Source organism: Benincasa hispida, chromosome 9, assembly GCF_027475165.1.
Source record: "Benincasa hispida cultivar pf3 chromosome 9, pf3_genome.v1.1, whole genome shotgun sequence".
NCBI lineage: Eukaryota > Viridiplantae > Streptophyta > Magnoliopsida > Cucurbitales > Cucurbitaceae > Benincasa > Benincasa hispida.
In genome coordinates, this window is record NC_143486.1 from 31331346 (window position 1) to 31338961 (window position 7616).

Consider the following 7616-nt stretch of genomic DNA (forward strand, 5'->3'; position numbering starts at 1 on the left):
TCACATCTAGTGAACGAACTTTCATTGGAATGTTCAATGGATGTGCTTTGTCCATATAAAATCTTTTCAAACTTTTCCTGTATAAGTTGGCTGGTGAACAAATATCCCATCTATTAAATGCTCAGTTTGCAAGTCAAGGCAAAATTTTATTTTTTCGAGATCTTTCATCTCAAATTCTTTCTTAAGATATTTTATTGCTTTTGAAAGCTTTTCAAGAGTCCCAATTATATTTAAGTCATCAACATATAGAGTTATAATAGCAAATCCTGATTATGATTTCTTTATAAAAACATATGGACATATTAGATTATTTTGATATCATTCTTTCAACAAATATCCACTTAAACGATTGTACGACATTCGTCCTGATTGTTTCAATCCAAATAGTGAACTTTGTAACTTTATTGAATACAATTCTCGAAAAGTTGATTTATATGTTTTAGGTACATTAAATCCTACTGGGATTCTCATATAAATATCATTATTAAGAGATCCATATAAATATGTTGTGACTACACCCATAAGATACGTATCCAAACTTTCATACACAGTCAGACCAATTAAATATCTTAATGTAATTGCATCCACCATCGGAGAATACATCTTCTCATAATCAATATCAAGTCTTTATGAAAAACCTTGTGCAACTAGTCTTGCTTTATATCTTGTAACTTCATAATTTTCATTTTTTCCTTCACAAATACCCATTTGTATCCCATAGGTTTGACACCTTCTAGTGTTCGGACTACTGGTCCAAAAATCTGACATTTTGAAAGTGAGTTTAATTCTGCCTCAATTGCTTCTTTCCATTAAAGCCAATCTTTTCTATGTCAACATTCTTCAATAGATTTTGGTTTTAAATCCTCATTTTCAGATATATATCAAGAGCAACATTATACACAAAAATATTGTCAATAACTACATGAGTTTGGTTCCATCTTTTTTCTGTCATGATATTGTTTATTGAAATCTCATCATTATTTTTATGTATTCCACATTCCTCATTAGTCATGATATAAATTTCTTCATAGATATTTACATCTTCAACCAAGTCTTCTTCACTATTAATTATTTGTTTCAAGGATTTTTATCTTTGGAATTCACTGGTCTACCATGCTTTTGGCGTGTTCTAGACTCATTAGTGACAACTTGCTACGTTGTGATATCAATTTTTTAGGAACATTTGCGGCTGATATATGTGACTTAATTACTTTCTTTGCATCTATAAATGTATCTGATAACTGATTTGCTATATTTTGCAAATGAATTATCTTCTGACTTCAAGTTCACAATGATCTGAATGGGGATCTAAATGAGGCAATAACGATGCATTCCATGTAATTTATTTTTCCAACTTCTTAATTTCTCCCCCTAATGTTGGAAATTTTATCTCATTAAAATGACAATCAACAAATCGTGCAGTAAATACATCACCCATCAGGGGTTCAAGATATTTGATAATTGATGAGGAATCATATCCAATATATATTCCTAACCTCTTTTGAGGACCCATCTTAGTACGTTGTGGTGGAGCAATAGAAACATATACTGCACATCCAAAAATTCTCAGATGGAAAATATTTGGCTCATGGCCATAAACTAATTGTAATGACGAGTACTTATGATAAGATACTGGCCTAATGCATACAAGTGACGTTGCATGCAAATTAACACGTCCTCATACAAATGTAGGAAGCTTAGTTCTCTTAAGCAATGGTCTAGCAATTAATTGCAAACGTTTTATGAATGATTATGGTAAACCATTTTGTGTATGAACATGAGCTACATGATGTTCAACACGTATCCCAATTGATATATAACAATTATAAAAAACTTGGAATATAAATTTACCAGAATTATCAAGATAAATGATCTTAATTGTATAATCAGGAAATTGTGCTCTTAATTTAATTATTTGAGCAAGTAATCTTGTAAATGCAAGATTTCAATTTGATATAAGCACATGCGTGACCATCTATTGGATGTGTCTATTAATACCATAAAATATCTAAATGATCCATTTGATGGGGTTAATAGGTCCACATATATCACCATGAATTCGTTCTAAAATGCAGACGATTCAATCTCCACTTTGATTAGTGATGGTCTAATGATTAATTTGCCTTGAGAGAAAACATCACATGATAATTCATTAGATTGAAAAATCTTCTGGCTTTTCAATGGATGTCTATTTGAATTCTCAATAATTCTTCTCATCATTATAGACCCTAGATGACCTAATCTGTTATACCAAATTGTAAATATGTCTGGATTCATGAACTTCAAGTTCATTGTTGCATATGTTTCAATTACTTGTATATGAGTATAATATAATCCAAAAGATAAAGTAGACAACTCTTCTAGTATACGTTTTTCATATGAGACATTAGATATGATATAAAGATACTCCATATTATTCTTTCTATTAGTCTCAATATGATAACCATTGCAACATATATTTTTAAAACTAAGTAGTTTCTCTTTGATTGACTAAAGAACAATGTATTGTCAATTGTAAATTTTGTTCTTCTAGGTAAAATAATATTTGCTTTTCCAAACCCTTCAATTAGATTTGCAGAACCTAATATTGTATTGCTTTTTGCTTCTAGCATTGTTAGTTTGGAAAAATATTTTATGCTTGCAAGTATTGTATGTGTAGTTACACTGTTTGCCAGACATAAATCTTCTTTACTTTTTTTTTAGTCACCCAACATACGAAAATGATCCAGATTTCTTCATTAAAAGAAAATAATTACAATAAAAAAACAACATTTTAAATATATGAAGGTTAACATCTACTAAGAGGAAAAAAAATGGAGATGAATAAAAAAACGATATTAAGTCTAGATATTTTCAAAGTCAAAGAAAACATTTGATGTTCCATCAATTCTGCCAATTTTCTCTTCAGGAGATTCAAAGAAGTCCGCCACATCCAAATTTGTCACATGAGATGGGTCAAATATGTCATTATTCTAGTATGCAAAATTTGCTTCCACATTTTTCTCTTTTTCCTTGATGCTTGATAGAGATCAACTAAGTGTTTTGACGTATGACAGATACGTGACCAATGTCCAGTCATTTCCGCATCGAAAGTATTTATTTTCAACACTTTTTGAACTCTTATCTTGTGGAGCTTTTTCTTTGTGATAATCATTTTGTGTGGTTCTTTTGAAGTTTGAATGATTAGAACGACTACCACAAAAATAATAATTATTTCTTCCTCTGCCACAATCACAACCTCGACCACGACTAGACCTTGACCATGATTATTATTAAAATTCACAGCATTCACTTTAGGGAATGGTGTTATCCTGATTGGTCGAGATTCATGATTTTTCATTAATAACTCGTTATTTTGTTCGGCAACAAGACATGAAATTAGTTTAGAATATTGTTTAAAACCTTTCTCTCGATATTGCTGCTGCAAGAGTATATTCGAGGCATGAAATATAGAAAATATCTTCTCTAATATATCAACGTCAATAATTTTCTCCCCGTATAGCAATAGTTCCGAACTGATTTTACATAATGCGGAGTTGTAATCACTTACAGATTTGAATCTTGTAACCTTAAGTGCATCCACTTATAACAAACTTTAGGAAGAATAACTGTATTTTTTTATGATCATACCTCTCTTTCATATTTTTCCACAAGATATAGAGATCTTTTATCATAAGATACTCTATTTTCAATCCCTCAAGGAGATGACAACGAAGAAAAATCATACCTTTTACTTTGTCCTGACTAGATGTCGTATTTTCTTCTTTAATAGTCTCTCCAAAATTCATAGTATTCAGGTAGATTTCAGCATCAAGTACTCATGACAAATAATTACTGCCGTTAATATCAAGGGTGGAAAATTCTAATTTTGTGAGATTTTTCATGGCAACACTATCATAAAATATTATATTTATATTAGAAATTCAATATATATTAAATATAAAAAATAACGTTAAATTTATTAATTATAACGAAGAGGGAAAAATCGACATGCTTTTAGGACCTACCTTTAGTGAGGAAAACGATAGGAGTTTATGCTGATAACATGTTGTGAATTTGAGGAGCACAACAATGCACGACGAGAACATGAATATGGAGAAAATATAATATAATAATAATATATAATAAAATAAATATAATATAATATAAAAATATATAAAATAAATAAGTAACAAAAAGTAAATAAAATAAAAAAGAGTGGATTTCTCTACTTTCTCCAATCATTTTGCATTGATCACCAATGCGTGTCTTTCAAAACCTACTAAATGCCACTATTTATAGTCAATTTGGTAAGTACGAGGTGGATTACATGAACACTAATAGTGTGTAATATTGAGACACATAGACAACACGTGGGATAATAGATACATGACACATGGCCAATGAACACTAATAATGGGTATCTACATTATACCTAGTTTAACATATTTATAATAATATATGATTTCTTGCTTCATTTTTAATAATAATACAGCCAAACCAAACCCTTCCAAAATTATTCAAAGAGTCAACTGCCTGATAGGCACTCATCTTTTCACTACTTGCCATTCACTATAAAACATATAAAAACAAGAATGCATTAACCCAACTATATTGTATATTTAGAGGAATTTAAATAGGCAACTTATTGTTATGATAATCAACTTAATTAATAACCTAGGATAATTACTATAAGATAAGAATTACTAATTAAGATAGGATGGATATGACGGTGCGTTTGGGATTAAAGTGATTAAGAAAAATAATTTTTTTTTTATTTGGTAAAACAGATTGTGATTAAATCACACGTTTATTTTACGTAATTTTTTAAATCAGTTTCCTTCTATTTTTTTTAAACAGTTTCTTTCTAGCTTTTAGATTCTCATAGAATAAGATGCCACTTTTTAATAATTTTTTCAATATGAGAAAATTTATCTCCTAATTTGAATGAAACTTTTTTTTTTTAAAAAAAAATAATACCATATTGATTTTTTTAAAAAAATTAGAACAAGCATAATATAACATTTTAAAAATTATTTAGAAAATCATAAATTATAAAAGTAATATATATATATATTAGTAGGTCTATTTCAATTATAATATTTAAAATATAACTATTTGGTATTTATTTACTACACAGTGCAAACAACTTGTTCAAATCTAAACTCAAATTTCCTAAAAACTAATTTAGTACAACATAACAATTTTTTTTTTTTTAAAAAAGACAATTATCATCAATTATTTTAAAAATTATAACAATCCAAAATTAAGTCAGACGACTTGCAGCATCCCTTACTCTTCCAAAATGTCTTCATTATCGATAAAGTCTTGTCTCATCTATTTTTACGTATACTATAATAGAAAAGTCGATATATTAAGCTTTTCTATCAATGTCGATGAAAATTAAAAATCATAGCCATATTTATTAGATAATGTAATATTAAATTTATCTTCATTCATTAGCTTAAGATTTTAGATTAATAAATAATTTAAAAATATCTTTTAAACTACCCACCAATAACAACAAAAAAGTAAAAAAAAAGTATGGATAAAAAATGAAAATTGAATAATGGGATACCAGCAACAACCACATTCTGCCAAACCCCATTCACGGGAACTTAACTTGTGGCTCTTCCTCCTCCTCCTTTCTCTTTCCAAACTCATATAAATAAACACACATACCATAACTCTTTAATTCTCATATTATACACAAACACACTCACACACACAATATACCACACTTTCAAGCTTCTCATGGAGATGGTTCGAAAGGTGGCGGTGGTGGCGGTGGTGATATTCGTTGGCCTAGCGGGAATATCGGTGGCGATGGACGTGTGTGGCGTCAATGAGGACGGTCTCACGGCGTGCAAGCCATGGGTGACAAACCCATGCCCTACTGAGCCACCGCCCGCTGTTTGTTGCGATGACCTCTCGAAGGCCGACTTTGATTGCTTTTGCAAATATAAACACTCTATGTTGCTATCCTCATTTGGGATCGATCCTGATCTTGCTCTTGCTTTGCCAGCCAAGTGCAGCATCCCTAACACTCCCCCTTGCTCTTAAACATCACTCAAAGAAAATGAAATTTCTAAGGTTCTCATTCTGTTTATTTTAGTTCTTATACTTTATTGATATAATTATTTGAGTTCATTTATTTAAAAGTTTTCAGTGAAAGCTTAAATAAGGTATTCTTTTAGGCATTGTTTGATAATAATTTAGATTTCATTTCATAATCATTTCATCTTTTGTTTTTGGTTTTTGAAAATTAAGCATTTTTTCTCTCAAGTCCTACTATAATTTTTAGCCAAATTTCAAAAAATAAACATGTTTCTAAAAGTTAGTTTTTTTAGTTTTCAAATTTTGGCTTTGTGTTTTAAAACATTGATAAGAAATAATTAAAAAAATTAGAGATAGAATGAGTATTTATAGGCCTACTTTTCAAAAATTAAAAATTAAAACTCAAATGGTTATCAAATGGGAGCTTAATTTTTAATTTTTGTTTTTTGAAAATTAAACTTATAAATATTGGCTCTCACTTATTGCTTTCTTTATTTTGTTATATACTTTTTAGAGATGTTTTAAAAAATCAAGCCAAAATTTAAAACAAAAAAATTAGGCCCCATTTGATAACCATTTTGTTTTTTTTGTTTTTGTTTTTAAAAAATAAATCTATAGACACTACTTCCACCTCTAAATTTCTTCATTCGTCATCTACTTTTTATCAATGGTTTAAAAAACCAGCCAAATTTTGAAAACTAAAAAAAAGTAGCTTTTAATTTTTTTTTTTTTTTGAATTTGACTAAGAATTCAACCATTTTATTTAAGAAAAATACAAATTATTGTAAAAAATTGAGAGAAAATAGACTTAATTTAAAAAAAAAAAAAAACGAAAGGATAATTAAACAAGACAATTTTTTAGTTTTAGGATATGACAAAGAATTCAAATATTAAGTTATGAGTATAAAAACGAGGTTACAAAAAGTTATAATAAAACCAGCATAATTTTTAAAAATAAAAAAACTAAAGATTAATTTGAATTATTATTTTATCACAATAAAGTTGGTCCAAATTCTTTGTTACTCCAAAAATACATATATCTTTTTTTCTATTTAATGAAGGGCTTATGTTATACAAAGTTGTATTTATTATTTTCTGTGTCTTATTTCTGCAGGGTCTAAGTGGAATTAGAATGTAAGAAGTCCATGATATTGGGCCTCACTTATCATATGTGTATTTTCTCTTGTACTAAGGAAAAAAAAAATGTATTTTCTGCCTTTCATTTCTACTATTTTTCTTTAGTTCCACCATCACTAGGATGGATTGTAATAGCTACTTTATCCACTTACGCTCGACTCGACTAATTGTACTTTGTTAAATAGAATTGTTATTTATCTTTTCAGTTTGAATTATTTTCCCTTTTAGAGTATTAATTTAGTTAATTAATACACTAGTATTTCTCGTTATAAATCATATGTTCAAATCTTTACTCTCAAATTTAAAATCTCATGATCTAAAAAATGAATCCTTAAATTTTAAGAGCAGTTACAAATATAGTAATCAGGTCCAAAGTATATAATTTAGATCCAATGATAGAGTCTACTGCTGATAAATTTTGTTATATTTGCAATTCTTTAAAA

The 7616-nt window shown here is 28.5% G+C and overlaps 1 long non-coding RNA gene across 1 annotated transcript; it reads left to right on the forward strand.

Annotated features, from left to right (window-relative positions):
• Window positions 1-5558: 5558 nt before the first annotated feature.
• On the forward strand, window positions 5559-7385 carry LOC120085335 (uncharacterized). The gene is made up of 2 exons (XR_005483884.2): window positions 5559-6072; window positions 7151-7385. It is a non-coding gene; the product is annotated as an uncharacterized LOC120085335 (long non-coding RNA).
• The last annotated feature ends 231 nt before the right edge of the window (window positions 7386-7616 follow it).